Here is an 18,368-nt window from a genome sequence, read left to right as displayed (position 1 = left end):
TTTTTATTTATTTATTTTTCTTTATTTTTGTCTCTTTGGTTTTCTTTCTTTTGTTCTTCCTCTATTAGATTTTCTTTCTTTTATTTCTTTCTTTACCTTGTCTTCCTTCCTTCCTTTCTGTCTGTCTTCCTTTCTCTTTTCTTTTTTTATTCATCTTTCTAAGTTTGTACCCTTCTTAAGTTCAGGGACTTTGTTATAGGATATGTATAAGATAAAAAAAATTCAATAAATACAATCTCATGGCTATCTTGATTGTTTTGGGCATCTGCCTCTGTCTCTGTCTCTCTTTCACAGATAGACATTTTACTGCAAGTACAAATACATTTTTAGTTATGTTTGTCATATAGTTCTTCTCCAATAATAAATGGTCTCAGGCTGGGCAGTGGTGGCGTACACCTTAAATCCCAGTACTTGGGAGGCAGAGGCAGGCAGATTTCTGAGTTCAAGGCCAGCCTGGTCTACAGAGTGAGTTCCAGGACAGCCAGGAGTACAAAGAGAAACCCTATCTCGAAAACCTGGAAAAAAAATGGTCTCAGGAGAGAATCAGGAGGAGTATCACCCATTTCTCTAATCTTCCATCTCTCATGCCAGGAGGAACTATGAGCTTTTATACCTGTGTTATATGTTGATTAAAAAGATGCAGTAGGTGTATGCTAAAATAGTATATGTTTCCCAGCCAGATCCTACTGTAAACCAGGACATATCTGCATTCTGGTGAGATCATACCTATGAATTTGATCCCTTTACATAGCTGTCATGTTGCTGAACTAAAATTCCTCTACATTAATGTATACAGCAAATTTTTTTCTCTCTCTCTTTTTTAATTCTTTATTCTAATGAATAAATTTCTGGTACCATATTTGCTGTGTTCATCTTCAAACCCCTTTTGTGATATTCTGTTGTTTTTTTTCCACTATCATAAATAAGAACTTCTGTCTTGTCTTTGTTATAAATGAAGATGAATATAGCTTCAAATATATATGAACCAAGAGTATTAATAAAATGGTATTTCAATAATTTACTTATTAACATCTGAAGATATTTTAAGCAAATAAGGAACATTCTATATTTTTCTAAATATGATTAAGATAAAGTCTAACACATTTGTAAGTATTAAACTTACATACGTATATTTAAATACTTATGAATTAATAACTTCTTTGTCACATTAAATATATTGTTGTATTTTGTGCATATTATTTACCTTGACCTTGGTAAAACAAAAATGAGAAAGATGCTTGATCCCTGGAGACAAATGTATTCGCTACCTTCTGCTCAGAGAGTACTCTACAGTAATTGGTACTTCTCAACTTGTCATTGAAAACTCATCCACTAATTTAGGAATGAAAAGATAAAAAAACACAATTAAGTCAGGAAGAAAATGCAACTGAGTCATTAACATCTGTCAGTTCCTTTGGTAATTGCTGTACCAATCAAGTTTTGTCTAATTGCTTAAATATATAATGATCTACCTGGGTTCAGAATAACAAGTTCCTTATGTCCTGATAATCATGACTCAAATATTAGTCTCCATATTAATTCAAATGGGTACATAATTACCTAAATACTGCTAAATATAAGATAATATTTTTTAAATGATTTTGGAAAGACTATTTCTACCTCCCTCAGTGTTTTTTGGTCAACTGTGTATTTTTGAGCTTTAATGAGGATTCCTGAGCTTTCCCCATCCTCATTAAGATGTCTACTTCATATCATATAGACTGAGCAAGTCAAATTCACATGTTTATGAATAAAAATGCATATATACACATGGCATTTAATGTCAAAGAGCATCAATTTGGAAAAGAGCAATAGTATACATATAGTATAAATATAGGAGGGCTTAGAGGGAGTGAAGGAAAGGAAAGAATAACCATATCTTAATATCAAATAATTAGTAATTTTAAGTCTTTATTAATTATATTAAATAAGTACCACAGAGTAAAATTTTCATTTTATTTTACAGTCTTAAAATCCTCAAAGCTTTAATACATAACAGTTACACTATGATACTGAAGTCCACACGCCATAAATGCTGCTGGCCTTTCTCCATTCTCTTTGTTTTGGTCATCTACTGTATCCCACCCACTTCGTGAAGAATATTATATAGGAAAATACTATTGTTGTAGAAAGTATAATCATTCAGAATGTTTAAATGGGTAAATACTAACTACCAACAAATTAATACTTATAGAAACAGTTTTCTTAGATTGTACAAACTTGGAAAATTAGCACTTTATAGAGTTTAAAATGCTGTTAAAGAAGAAAAAGTAATCATTGTGAGTGATTAAGTGGGTAAGTGCTCACTAATGTAGAAATTGTTGCCTATATAAACACTGTTTTCTTAGCTTGTATAAACTTTTAAATGAGGCAGTTTAATGATGCAAAGCTCTTTATGTGAGTAGGTATTTTAGTCAAACTACTACATCAAATGACCTTATTTCAAACACAATAATTCTCTGGTGTATCAATATCTAGATTTTCACAGACAAAATAGTAGTCTTTTTATGTTTTCATAAATATTTCTTGACACTAAATGATTAAAATATTTTTGAATATGTAATATTTTATTATATTGTTTGATATTATCAATTTGGTATTTGAATTAGTGTTTTAAAGTTAGTGTTTAGTATTAAGGTTAATATATATATTTTTATTCCATGACTTGTATATATATATATATATATATATATATATATATATATATATATATATATATATATATATATATATATATATACACATATACACATATATATATATATACTGAAGCTGTTATATTCAAGGAGTATATTTCCAACATATTAATCAATCTTTACCTTTGAATGCAAGTATGATAGTATAAACTGGGTTTAATTTTTATGGTATTGTAAATATCAAGTGATAAATACAGCGAATAAAACATTCTTTCCTTTTAGCTATGATAGTCTTATGTCCAGTAATGTACCTCTAGTCCTAGGCAAACATTGTTTCCTCCATGGGATTCACTCTCAAATTGAAATCCTAAAAGCAGTAATCAAAGAGGACAAGGAAATGAATTTTAGTTGGCAAATAAGGGGAAACTTGCTTTTATGTTGTAGATTTCTCAGGTGTGTGTGTGTGTGTGTGCATGTGTGTGTGCATGTGTGTGTGTGTGTGTGTGTGTGTGTGTGTGTGTGTGAGGTAGAATAGTGTGTTAGGTAGAATAATTTAGTTACCGTGACATAAACTAACCTGATACATTTGTCAAAAGTTTGCTCATTCTAATGTCAACACATTGAATTTCCTGAGATGATTTTAAATTGGTTGAAATATGCAAGCAATGTTTTAAATTGACACTTAATCACACAAAATAGCAGCTTATGTTTTGTAAGAGAATAAAGTTTAAATTAATTGTAGTACTAGATAATAAAATATACATGGGTTATAACAGCATGTTAATATATATTATATATAGTCCAGTTAAATGTACAGAACCTGAAAAACAAACCATATATATATATATATATATATACATATATATATGTATATATATATCCAGTAATGTCCAATAGTCCAATAATAAATAAATTATATATATATAATGGTGTGTGTGTGTGTGTGTTTGTGTGTGTGTGTGTGTGTGATGAAGTTATGGGGAAAAGAATTACACAGATTCATATTTGAAAGTTTACATCTATCTTATTGTTGTAGCTGAACTAATTGACTAACATGTATTAAAAAACTAAACTTGAACTGACTTTGAACCTCCATAACACTGAGAGAGGCAGAACTTGGTAAGCAAATGGTGAAATTAAGACAATGATGAAGCCATTTTACTATGACATAAAAAGAAGCAAAAGAACCAAGAAAATTATCCATAAAAGTAAAGGCAATCTTTTCTGTGTATCCTTGTCTGTTTGTTACATCCCAAGGAAATAAAGAGTGCAGAATCAAATTCATATGATTTTGTATGATTGACATAAAATCCATATTCATATAAATTTTATATTAACTGAATGATTTGTGTGTACCAGATAAACTCATCATTCTTCTACTGAATAATTTTTTCTTTTATGTTTAAGAAATGAAAACTAGTTTATAGTGGCTTTGATGTGAATATTTAAAACATACAAACTGAGTAGCAACAGTTAATGATAAAACAAAGATGTAAATTAGGAAAACAGCAAGCCAGATTATGCAAGAAGGGAGCAGAGGGAGAATGATGTAATTATACTTTTATCCCCCCAAAAGTAACATTAAAAAACAAAACTTACCAGAACAGCTACATTCCATTTTCCTTCATTGTTATATTATTTAATTCTTTATTATTGTTCAAGGAGAAGGTACTAGTACATTTATAATCTACCTACTAATTTAGGTATGTTAAAGTCTATTACTAAATTTAAAAATATAATGCTACATGTTTCAAATTTTACACCTTTTATGATACTCTACAGTTGTATTTAAATTTCTAACCTAATCATCATGCTTGAGTTATTAGTAAAAAAACAGTATTATTTTACTTATTAATAAAATATTTGATTTCAAAAAACATATGTGTGGTGCTACATGGATCTAAGTGAATTCAGAGGCCAAAGGAGGCAATTGCATCCCCTGGGACTGGTTATAGGCTATTGTGAGCCATCCAGCATGGGTACGGGGAACCAAACTTGCATGCTCTGCATAAGCAACATGCCTGTTAATCATGTAGCTGCCTCTGCCTCATTCTTGATGTACATTAAAAATAAAAACTGATGATCATTCAAAAAGAGTAAAAAGGTTTACATAAATTCATTGCCTAATTTTCATTCAAATTCATAGCTTCATGTGGAAATTTTAAAATAAAATCAACAGCTAATATGCTACTAAAATTAATTATACTGGTGTTATGTATTCCTTTGTTTCTGATGGGTAACATGTGAAAATCATATCAGAACAAAAGTGATAAAATGATATAAAGCACAAAAGCTAACACAAGGATTCAGAGATGGCACAAGGGCTAAAGATACACATGGTTAAGTTTAACAATGGCCTGTGTTTCAGACACAAGACTGAGAGGGTGGAATCAGAGACCATTATTAATTTATTAATTAATTTATCTATGCTGTTCTCTATTCTCCACAGCCATTCCATGAACATGTGTGTCCCGCACATACATACAAAAACACACCCCCATACATTAGAAAAAAAAAAGTATAATAAAGCATTAAAAATAGTGATGGAAATGTAGAGGAACCTGAGGAAAAGAAGGTCCAGTGACAGGCCCAATGTGGGATCCAGCTCAAGTAGTGGTCCCTAGGCCTCACACTATTACTGAGGCTATGGAGCACTCACATGAAGGGACCTATCATGACTGCTCTCCGAAAGACTCAACAAGCAGCTGAAAGAGTCAAAGACAGATATTTGCACCCAACCAATGGACAGAAGCAGCTGACCCCTGTTGTTGAATTAGAGAAGGCTGAAAGAAACTGAGGAGAAGGGCAATCCTGTAGGAAGACCAGTAGTCTCAATTAATCTGGACCCCAGAGACCTCTCAAAGACTAAACCACCCAACAGGCAGCATTCACCAGCTGAAATGAGGCCCCCAACACACATACAGTAGAGGACTTCTGGGTCTGTGTTCATTCAGAGAAGGTGCACCTAACCCTCAAGAGACTGGAGGCCCCAGGGAGTTTAGAGATCAGGTGGGGTAGGGGGTGGGGAGTGGGGGCTGTGGGTACTCACATGGAGACAGGGCTTGTGGGGAGGAGGTATAGGATGTGGAACAGTCGGGGGATGGATTATGGAGACGTGTAAAAAATAAATTAATTTATAAAAAAAATAAATCTGACATGCCTTGACTTTATAAAGAAAAAGAAATGATCTTAAAAAAAAGAACCAATACCATAGCCTCACAGTCTTCTTGAGACTCTTGTGAGACTCTCATGATGACACACCACTGTCCTTTCTCTTCGTGCCTTTCTCCTTTTCTAATTCCCATAGAAAATACATATTAATATCTTGATTAGTGAGCTCCCAGTTTATTCCAAAAAAGTAAATCCTCACATTTTGGTGGTGTTATGCAAGGACTCATTTGTGTTCTCTGACTAATCTTAAGTATTTTTCTGTAAATCACAGCAGTCTTTGGCAACTTAAAGACAAGCGTGTTTTCTGATGAAGTGATTCAGTAGTCTCATGAAAACAATTGTTCTCTATCTGCAAAGAAGGAGCATAGACTTCAGTGATTGTGTAAACAACCATGATTAGTTCTATGCAGAAAGATAATTTTATATGCTACAGAAAACAAGGGAAAGGTTAAGTAATCCATAGATACCGATGGGAGGTTCCATTATAGTAGATTCAATAATATTACTTGTAAACTACATAAAACAGATAAAACATTTTGGAGAAAGAAACCATATGAGCAAAATACAGAATATGAAAGAACTTGATACAGCCAAGGAAATATTAATGATTCATTGTGGCTGTAACATGTAAATCTCCTTGATCATAACATGTTTTTCTATTTAAATAAATAATGAACTTTCCTTTGCTAATGAGGCAAATAGATCAGAAAGAATGCATTGCTATGGGGCCAATTAAAAGAGGCTGATTTATTTTTCTGGTATCAAAAAAAGTTTTGGATTTCTCTTAATAAATGTAAGATTTTTTTGGCGTTATGACTCTGGGAGAGCTCATATAGTAATCATTATTAGAAAATGTAAAATTTTCTAGTAATATTACATTGTAGCTTTTCTATTGCTGTGATGAAATGCTGTAACCCAGGCAATTTATTTTGGCTGTGGTTCCGGAGCAATAAAAGACCTAGTAAGGAGGTCTGGCAACAATTGGCATATCTTCTCACAGGATCATGAAACTGAAAACACCCATCTTCAAACAGAAGCATGAAGTAGAAAGAGGGAATTGAAGGTGAGGGGGAATCTATAAACTCCCAAAGCCACCTGCAATAACTTACACCTTCCATCAGAGTCACATCACTAAACAATTGACTGGGGATGTATGTGCAGATATCTCAGCTGACAGAAGACAATTTTGTTCAAACTACAGCAAATAACCATACTATCAAAACTATTCAAAAGCTTACTTTCCAGAAAAAGAGACTTAACAAATTCTTTTAAACCATAGCTTTATTCTTATTTGGTTTTGTAATTAGACTCTTGAGAAGGAAGCAATAATTAAATATTGAATCCTAAATTAATAACTGTTGTTTCATTGAGGAGCATGACAAAGCATTTATCAATAAAAAACTTGTTAAAGCAGCATGGTACATCATAGGCATCGTTCACATCTGACAGATTTCAACAATGGAGAAAAATGCTAGTTGCTAGAAATTGTAGGACAAAGAAATTAAGGTATTTTAGATATTTCAAAAATATTTAACAACATTATATTGAAATTACTGGAAGAAGAGAGAGTATAAAGAGGACACATATTATAATTATAAGTGTGGTAAATAGAGAGCAGGCCTTACTCATCTGGGAAACTCTTGTATTTTGAACATTAAATTCCCACTGCATTGCAAATGTGAGTGTTATGACTGTTAGTGGATATAGTGTTATGAGTGTTAAAGAAACACACTTCTATATTATCTGAAATGTACAATGATATTATTGAGAAAATCTTATAGTAAAATGAAAAATGAAAAATATCATAAATATATATTTGTACTTAATGTCAACACATTTTCACTCAAAAATTAATAAGTATTAGTAAGAAAGAACTGGACTATGGAACATTTTATTTAAAATAATGTCAAATACTTTGTCCATCTTCACGGTAGCAAGAGGAAAATACAATTAAATGTATTCCAATATTGCAAGATATGTTTTGAAACATTTTCTTTTATTGTAAATACTTTGAATATTAAAATATTACTTATCAAAAGTTAATACTTTTGATTTAGCATGTATTTGTTTGTGTGTGTGTATGTGTGTGTGTGTGTGCATGTTTGTCAATACCTCATAGTATGGGGTTTCTAAAAGATTGAACCAAGTACTTGGGCTTGGCAGCAAGTGCCTTAATAACCTTAAGACATGCTGTTATCCTGCATTAGCTTTATAAACATTAATTTTTACTACAGTCATCACTAAATCCAGGGCCTTATTTATTATAGGCATATTGTCATTTAAGTTATTATAATGAGTTGCCATCAACTGTCAATTTGAGAAAACCCAGGATACTAACTGGGAAGAGAGAATTGTGGGTGATGCCATCTATAGGTAATGAAGTTACTTTGTATAAGACAGGCAGCAGCCTTGGGACAGAAGTTCTGGAAATGGATGATCAGGTGAGGAGGATGAGGGAAGATGGGGAATGATGGAGGGAGAGGATGCACGGAGAGATAGTTGCAATTTAGATGTATTTGACAGGTGATATAGACATCTAATGTAGTGGAAACTTTCTAAAATATATGAAGGCTATCATAATGAAGTCCTCAAATAAAGAAGGAGACAGTCCCAAGTGGCCATCTCTTGTCATCAAATGAAGCTTCTAGTACTGGTACCTAATTAGATCCAATTGAATTGTTGGTCAAAAGGGTCCCATGGATATCCTTAATTGATACAGACGGTTGTCAAGGTAGTAGGTTGCTTTCTATAAACTGACATCAAGCACCACTGCTGAAGACAATACACACCCAACTCATTGAACATAAAGAGGGCAGAGATGTGACCTACCTAGCCCTCCACCCGAGCACTCTAATATTTTGATACCAGAAGGTACTCTACAGGTTACCAAAAGAGCAATGCACACACAACCCAACCCAATGTTTCCATACTGTCCTGCCTGAAAAATACAGTAGGTCAAAAGAACAGCGGTGGCACAAAGCTTCTGTGAGTAACCAACCATTGGTTAACTTAAGGCTCATTCCATGAGATGGGGCTCATGTCTGAGACAATGCGTGAGTTCCCAAGAACCAGAGACTAGATAGTCCCCAGAGACCTAGGGTAAAACCAAATACTAGTAGTCTTAAGAAAAAAAAAACAGTGATAAAATGACTCCTAATGATAAAAATGATATTCTGATATATACAAAGATCAGTGCCTAATGAAATTATCTTCAGAGAAGCTTTCTCCTGCAGCAGATGAGAACAAATATAAACACCAACAGTCAAACATCTTTGAAAACACAGCCCTAAAATTGATATCTTCTTCAATTCCCTACCCTGAGAGTCCAGGAAACCTTACCGAAGAGAAGGACAAAAGAGTATAAGAGCCAGAAGGGTTGGAGAACACCAAGAGCACAAAGTTCTCTAGGTCATCTAAGCAAAACTCATTAGAACTCACAGGGACTGAAATAGCAAAGAGCCTGCTAGGTCTACACAAGTTCACCTGAATAGATATTGTACTTTTCATTCTAGTATTTTTATGGAACTCCTGCATGTGTGAGCAAGGGTGTCCTTGATTCTAATGCCTTCTCTTGGGGCTCTGTTTCTTCTGCTGGATTTTCCTGTCCAACTTCAGTCAGATGGGTATTGTTCTATCTTATTATATTTTATACTGTTATATTTTATGGTTATCTATCAGTAGCCTGTTGTTTTCTAATGAGAAGCAGGAAAAGATTGGATCTCCATAGGAAGAACTGAGGGGGAAGAAACTGGAAACACAGAGGGAGGGGAAAATGTAATCAGGATATATTGTATAAGAAAAGAAGCAACTTTGAATGAAAAGAAAAAAAAGTAAGAACAGAAATAAAAGAAAGAGGGTAGAAAAGAAAAAGGAAAGGCAGCTGACCTTAGGCAAGCCAGTAAGCAGGATTCCTCCATTGTTTCTGCCTCAAGTTCCTGTCCTGACCTCATTTGATAAAGACTGGTAAAACTATAAGATAAAATAAAGCCATTCTTCCCCTAGTTGCTTTTGGTTATAAAGTTTATCACAGGAACAGAAAGCTTCCTATACTAGAAACACAGCAACATTTTAAGTTAGGTGTTTTCTTTTAATTATTATTATTATTTTGAGGCTAACCTTCATCTTAAAGTCTTTCTAATAGCCTATAAAGACAAGCAGACTACAGACATGTGCTAGCACTTCTGGCTCATTAACCTCATTCAACTTTGAGCAAGTTACTTTTCAATAAAACACAATGATTAAATGTGTATTTTAACATATAAAGGTGTTACTGGATCCCATGTAATCAGAGATGCTCATAAATTATTTAATGCCTGCCTTTTGTCTAAATTCATCATATTTAAATTATATACAAACTGTCCTCAAGTGAAATAAAATGATGTACAAATAATCCCTTTTAATGATCAATCTAACACACTGACATGAAAGTCTGCAGACATATCTAATTCTCTGTGAATCATTACCTGATGCTTCTCTTCAAAGTTAACACACAACATAAAGCCAGACAATTTATATGAGAGTGATGAAAGAAATTGTAGCTATATTATAATTCTTTATCATAGTGAAGCTTAAGTAGCTTGAAATGAAACTATTTGAGTAAATTATTACTCCCAGTCTTGAGCGTCTTAAAAGTGTGAGAATATAAATAGCCAAGAAGCCCATGATTCTGTCTATTTCCTGTATTTCCCTGGAGGAATTCCTTGCTTTTCAACAAGAACAAAGAAGTGCAGTATCAATCATTACCAAATATTTTATCTTCCCTTTTAAAAACCGGCTAATCATTATCATGCAAGATCACTTCTGTGTTTGATAGTATTTATTGTGCATCAGCTCTAGGGAAGCCAATGTAAATCATCATAGGTGACACAGTAAAAAGGAGAAAACTGTTCTAGTTCACTTATGTATAACTTTCCAAGAGAGAAAGAAACATAGTTTTCTAGGACAATAAATTCTAGGTCATCATTAATCTGAGATGTCACAAAATTTATACTACCATTTATGCATGGACATGCTTTTGTATTTGTGAGTAAAGTAACATTATACATTTATATGTGTTCATGTAATTAAAATGTATACTTATATAGTTTTAAATCACTTACATTTTCTTTTAATTTTATTTATAAGATGTATATTTATTATTATATGTTATATTATATATGTCATGTAAACATAAATAAATATTCAACTAATAATTACAGCTTCACGTTCCTCCATCCAGACATCCCCATGCATTATCCTGCTCTTACTCTTAAAGTATGACTTTGATTTCTTAATTCATCATAATATTATACACATATGTATTCAGATATTCATATCAGGATTAAGCCATAAAATGTTATAATCTCAGAGGTGATTACTTGATATTGGGCAACCAACTGATGTGTTCCTCCTCTGGGAAGCATACTTTTTCTTCTATCAGCTGTGTTTTTTAATACAATCTTGAACTTAAATCTTCTGTAGTCCTCTCTCTGCATTATTTATTATATATATTTATATTTCCTTCATTTAGCTATTATTAACTACTTAGATTTTTGTTTCATTTTTCTATCTGGAAATTCAAACACTTTTGTATTTTTGGATTTATTTTTTTCTAGTAAACTTTACTTTTCATAAATACCACATATAAACAAATTGTATGTTTCCAGCTACATATGTAGCAGAGGATTGCCTTATCTGGCATCAGTAGAAGGGGAGGCCTCTGATCCTGAGGAGGTATGTTGCTTAAGTGAAGGGGAATGCTAAAGCAGTGAGGCTGGAGTGGGTGGGTGGGTGAAGGAGTACACTCTTAGATGCAAAGGGGATGGAGGATGGGATGGGTATTTGCAGAGGGTGACCAGAAAGGGGACAACATTTGAAATGTAAGCAAATAAAATAACCAATAAAAAGAATACTATATGTGATACAATTTTATTTATGCATTTATATAAGTATGAAACTTATTCCTGTTAAATTATTACTGAAAGATATGATTTTTCCTAAGTTCTGGCTCAAAACCAAGGTATAAAATGCATTTACTTTTTGTTTCAAGTTAAAACAGACCTGTTAACATAGTTTTCTCATTTCATTATGAACCTTAATGGTATGGAGTAATTGGAGATATTATTTTATTTATCTTAAAAGGTTAATAATTATTATGTTTTTGTGCCTAGAAATATTAAAGTATTAGTCTGAAAAATATCTTACTGTTCCAGCAGAAAATAATTATATTGTATAGAATTAATGCAGGACATAAAATAAACACAGCCCTAAATATATGTAGCAAGGATTGAAAAGGGAACATCAAATGTGCTGCTCAGTACTCTACCATTGACTCCATCCTCACCTCGAATAAAACATTGCAGTAAGATATGAGGAGAGTTGAAAGTTTTCTTTGAATTTCCTTACACTAAAAACATGAAACATAAACTGTGTGCCTTACAGGAAGTTAAAGAGGATTTTAACTGTAGTGAAAACCTTTGTTATATTTTCCTCTTTGGGAATGAATCTTAGAAATTTTAGAAACTAGCATTTCTTGTGTGTATGTATTTTTTATGCCGCATGATTTATATTGGGCCACTTTTCTCCTCCTTGTCAATTTGAGATATTGGAAAGTTCATCTCATCCACAGGTAATCAAACTGCTCTACCCTGAGCCTCCTCCTAAATTAAGATCTGGAGCATGAGTGTTGGAAGCAATGTTTTGACTAGTTAGAACATTGTTAATTGCACATAAAATGGCAGATAATTTTTAAAAGTGAATTTTAATTACTTCTTTTCTGATTCCTACTAGCAAAACGAGGGGGGTAAGAAATTGTTTTTTTTTTGTCCTGAAATAAGATATAGCTGGATGGGAGTTTATATGAAAACCCTATAGTACAAATATATAATTAAACTTGATATATCATTTTAAGAGTCTGGACATCTGCGACTGAGGGTGTGCGTGGGTGGAGTTGGATGAAAAAGTCATACTGACTCAGTGATGCATATTTTGGAATATAAACAGTGTTAGATATTAAACTAATGCTTTTGATGTGAATATTTGATTGACCTTCTTTTTAAAAATCTTGTCTTTGTATAACTTAAAGGACAATACATAAGGACTGGTCTATATTTTAAAATGTTAACATATGCAAAGTGCCATAACAAAAACAAAATTGTGTCTGCTATGTGAAACTGTTAAAACCCAGGATGATTTCAACTCCTGTCATTTGCCTATCTCATTTAATCTTTAGAAATAGTGTCTTCCTTATGGCACATATTGGCAGAATAGAATTATAATGGATTTTAAAATGAATTTATGCTGGATATGGAAAGGAGGTAGGAAATACTGATTTATAGATATGCCTTCCCTCTTTCTGATTTTGAGCCTCCCTTTTGCCTTCTCCTCCCTCTTTATGTGTGCATGTGTATAAATATATGTATGTTCCCAATTTGTATGTGTATATGTGTGTATACACACACAAGTTCTACTCCATACCAACAAAACTTTATCTTTAAATGTAAAATTTCTACAACGAACACTGCTATCTTTCTCTTTTCTTTTTTAAAATTTTACTTTTTACTTCTAAATCCTGACTAATCCATAGCAAGTGGAGTGATAGACTATTGGTTGTTTTGTGGAACCTGTTTTGCCAGCTCTCTTGAAAGTGTTTTGATCTATTACATAGGAGCAGATTTTGACCTTGTCAATTTTTTCTCCCTTCTTTAGAAAAAGTAGTCTACAGCCATAGCACCCTGAACGTGCCCGATCTTGTCTGATCTCAGAAGCTAAGCAGGGTTGAGCCTGATTAGTACTTGGATGGGAGACCACCTGAGAATACCGGGTGCTGTAGGCTTAAAAAAAAGAAAGAAAAGAAAAGGAAAGAAAAGAAAAGAAAAGAAAAGAAAAGAAAAGAAAAAGTAATGCCATGACAAGAAACAAAGAAGGGAGCCAAGGAAAGCCTGACAGGGGTTTTACTGAGAAATTCATTAATAAAAATATAAAGCATGGATATATACACAGTGACCTCAGAGCATTTCCTTCTGTAAGCCAGGGGCCATATCATGAAACTCACAATTTTTTTTTTTAAAGAGTCAAAGACTCACTAAATTTATGACACTTTCCCTAGTTTCTTTAAGTGGAAAAACACACTGTGGGTCGAGAACACTATGATGGTACAGCTACCTTTTAAATGTGTTGGCAACTCTAACAAATCAATCCCCATGCTGACTTGCTGGACTTCTTGCTTGTTTTGTTGTTTTTATTCATTTGCTTGTTTGTAATGGAACTAACTGCACTCTCAAAGTCATTTTTTTCCTATAACTCACCCCAAAACCCTCATTGATTTACCACCCTTTACTTGGATGGAATTATTACTTGCTCTATAGCTACTGGTGATTTCAGGAATGAGTAAGAACTTCTGGGCAGCTCTTTGGAAAAGGAAAACAGAAGAAGCCTATGTCAGTATATGTTCAAACAAATAAAGAAGAAATACCAAGTACAGGTATTTTAGATTCACTGTCTAAAGAAGGGCTGAGATAGCAAGATTGAAGAAACATTTTCAAACCATTAATTTAAGTAGAAATGCTCAATGTAAAGACTTGAGTTAGGATTATCCTTGGCTTCATTGACAAATTGAGGAGATAGAACAACAGCGAAGTCTGTTACTGACACTGCTAAAAGCTCACATGATATTTTTCCTACAAAGTTCAGTTACTTGAGTTCGGTGTATATAGCACCGAGAGGGAGAAAGAACATCATTGGCAAAGAGAGATAACAATTATGCTTAAACTGTCTGTCATTACAAGGAAAACTTAAATTCTCTTAATTGCACTCTAATGTAAATTATATTCATATGGAATTCCAGTTTGAGGTTTCCTTTAAAAAGTGTGCATTTGCATAAGTCACTCTTGTTGAAGATAATTGTTTTTATTTTGTTGTTTGTTTGTTTGTTTTCAGCATTTAATTTGAGGGTGTAAATAAAGCTAGGAACTAAGCAGATGGAAAAATTTAAGAAGATGGATTTGAAATTTTGCTTTTGTTGACTCTTTAATGATGCCTCACAGGAGATCTAAAAGGATTATAGAAGATAAAAACCAAAGGCTCATAGCTTCAACCCAGAACCAGGTACAAAACCAGAAAAGTTTCACAGGAACTTTGTTAGAGTTGACTGGATATCATGGAGGGAAAGCAGAAATTAGCATTTAAGTCCTTATAGTGCTAAGTTTTAAAATATATTAATAGGTATTACCATAATTTGTGGTTATAACTATGACTATTATCTGCTGAAATATAAAAGAAGGTGTTAGCCACTGAGAAGGTCTAAGAAAATCCTGAGCTATGGCTCTGAAAAAAATACATATTTAGTTAAGTATTACATATAATATTACCACGACAATGATACAGTATACATATATAAGGAAGTGTCCAAGAGATCAATATTTCACACAAATAATTATTTTTAGAAGCATAACCATAATTTTAAAGTATATTTCTTCATGAGTTATAATTTTCTCAAATGCTTTTGTAATATATTTTTTGTTTGTTTAATGTAGTATTATGAGAAACATAGTTGTCTCAATTGGAAAAGAACAACTGACTGTTAACAATAAAAGTCATTTGTATTATCGGCACTGAGAATTCAATTGATACTGTCAAAGCTTTATTAGTTATTCCTTTCCTAATTTCAATGAGAATGCTCAATATGCTACTTTAATTACAAACAAAATAATCGAAAGTGGAGAAACTTAACTCTTAGTGAGAATGTGGTGTAGAGTTAAGATTCTCATCCACAAGTGCCCTTTCTTTCATGCTGTCTGGCTTGTTAGACTGAAGAGCAAACTCCTAAGCTCAGCTTCACTGCACAGCTTAGCAAAGTCTCCACGGGGCTTCAATTACAATGAAAAGCAAAAGTCCATTGTAAACCTAGTCTCATCCCATGAGCAGGAGGAAAGCAATAACAAGTTATTTTGTTATTAATTTCCTTCTAGATTATTTTCCAGCACAAATGAATGATATAAATCCCATCCAGGCTCCACTGCTGGCAAGAATCTGATTCAACTTGATAAGGTGTTAGAGCCACTTGGTGACTTCCAAACACACTCTACTGCGTGCAATTTTCCCTAGGGAATCCTTGCTTCTGTCTCTCTAATTAAGTTTCTCTCTCAGCCAGGTGGTTCACAATCTTAAAATATCTACTATTCCTTAAAAAGTAAAATCAAGAGGCCTGCTGAGATGAGTCATATGTTAAGAGCACTTGCTGCTTTTGCAGAGGGCTAAAGTTTGATTTTCAACACCAGGCAGCAGCTCACAATCCCCCCAACCCCCCAATGCCTATTCTAAGACGCCTTCTAACTTCCATTTTCTCCTGCATGCCAATGGTGCACATATTCCGCCATACTCACAAAATTACTACATATATGCTTCTAAAGACAATTAAGAATAAGATTGCGGGAAGTGAGCTTGCTCGGCAGGTAGATGCACTTCACCTACTGCCTGAGCTCTATCCCTAGGATCCTGCATAGTGGAAAGAAAGAGTTAATTCCTTAAAATTGTCCTCTGGTCTCCACGTATATTCTAGACCTGCGTATATCACATCAAACTACGTACATACATCACTTTAAGGAAATAAAAATGCTCGACAATAATTTTGATTAAAAAATTATGAAGATCTAAATCAGTATAGAGATGAGTGATATCAGAGATATTGGACATCTATCCCTAGCTGGCTCTTCTTGCCATACTTCTTTTCCTGTGGGAAAAGCTGGATTGAAATGCATTGTGTGCAGATGTCTATAGCATCCTGTAAGATGAAATATCAGTTGTTGATTCACAGAAGCGTCTTCCCAGGCATCTCAAGCTACTGACACCCCAAGCAATGTTCATTAGTATGACATTTAACTCCTTGCCTAACAAAGCATTGGTTGATGTACTGCCATTCAAAATGCCACCCCTTGGCTTTGGCTTCTTAATATTCCTTAGTCATTTTATACTTTCAGTTTTCACTATTGGCTCTGTGTTTCATCTCAAATGACTTATGACTGAAGGCAAGATAGTGATTTATTATTTTCATGTGTCATCTGACAAGCAAGGATGTTTTTCCTCTATTGAGTTATTTTGTCATTAGCATGGAAATCTAAAGGATACATTTGGAGGATCTATATGTATATATACCCATCCTTTACTAAAGTGACTATAAACCTAGAACATTAGAAAATAAGGATTTTTAAAAACTCCAATCCAATGGCAAAATTCCTCTCCAAGACTATCTTCCTTGAGAGATCAATATGCTACATAATCACGCTAACAAATATATATAAGTGAAAGCAGCACTGATCAGTTTTATTTTATGAACCTGAACATGTTTAACTTTGACAAAGAGAATCTTAACTGATATGTTAGTCCACCAGTATAAAAATCTTTATCTGACTTTCACCTTCCTTTGCTAATTTTAAATTTTAAATTCTGAAATCTTACTAAAGACTTGATTCAATTTTTACCATGCTCTTTAGTTTGCTTCCCTTGACACCCTATATAAATTTCAAAGTCCTTTGGCCATTATTGATAAATGCTTGGTCTATGAGAAAAAATTATATGGAGATATTATACATAAATTTGTAACATTATACAAATAAAGGATATTTACTCATATTATTTTAACATATTTCTTTCTTACTTCCAGGGACTATCAAAGTTACTTCACTAAAATAGCATGAAGATTTTTCTGTTCTTTTTTATTTTTACATTTTGAATACCAAAATAAAATATGGAAATTTGAGCTAAGAGAGAAGCTATACTTCTGAAGATAGTTGAGTTGATGGAGAAAAGGAGAGAGAAAGTATTCCTAGTCTTCTGATTGGATAAAGTGGACCATGATACTGAGTCTATTCACTGCTTCACGGACTGACTGAATTTAAGGAAGGTCAGATCAAACTAAATTGACAAAAATTAGCTATACTTAATTGCTTATAATATTGTAGAGTAATTATACTGAAGCTGAGTCTGTGAAATGAATTATAAATACTCAAAGCAATGAAGAAATTATAAGCCAAACTTTAACAGAAAAGTATTAAAGAATTTCTAATAAAATAAGGATATTTAAATTTAAAAGAAACCAGATGAAATTTTTATAGAATATAGCAATCTCTTTAATGACATAAACCGGGTTGCTGCCAGGACCTCTTGTTCTAGGGGATGAAAGTTCTGGTCAGGTGAGCAAAGAATTCAGTGAGTGACAGAGTTGACACAAGGAAGTGCTGAGTCTGAGTGTATTTCTCAAAAATGGCATCAGACTTTTACAGTCGTTACAAAAGAGAAAAGAAAAATCTGGCAGCTCACTTGTCGAGGTGGTGAAGCCATCTGAAAAACACAGTATAAAGCAGCCAGATCTTCTAGACAGGCGCTGCACCCCCTCCCAACACAACCCCTCCCCCGCTTGAGAGCTTTGGGCCCTTGTGGGGGAGGGGACTGAAGACTGCATGAGGCGTGAAGCTCAAATGCTCTGTCTGGAATGCTCGAATCTTGAATCTGATTATGTTTGCACAAAGTGAAAACCAGGCTTATATAATATACAGAAAACAGGGCGAATGACAAAAGTCACATAGG

General features: G+C 33.4%; 1 non-coding gene across 1 annotated transcript; it reads left to right on the top strand.

Annotated features, from left to right (window-relative positions):
- The first annotated feature begins 13,501 nt into the window (after positions 1–13,501).
- LOC116089517 lies at positions 13,502–13,620 on the top strand. The gene has a single exon (XR_004118323.1). It is a non-coding gene; the product is annotated as a 5S ribosomal RNA (ribosomal RNA).
- The last annotated feature ends 4,748 nt before the right edge of the window (positions 13,621–18,368 follow it).

Source organism: Mastomys coucha, unplaced genomic scaffold, assembly GCF_008632895.1.
Source record: "Mastomys coucha isolate ucsf_1 unplaced genomic scaffold, UCSF_Mcou_1 pScaffold14, whole genome shotgun sequence".
NCBI classification, from domain to species: domain Eukaryota; kingdom Metazoa; phylum Chordata; class Mammalia; order Rodentia; family Muridae; genus Mastomys; species Mastomys coucha.
The sequence above is the reverse complement of the archived record's forward strand: the minus strand, read 5'-3'. Positions and strand labels throughout refer to the sequence as shown.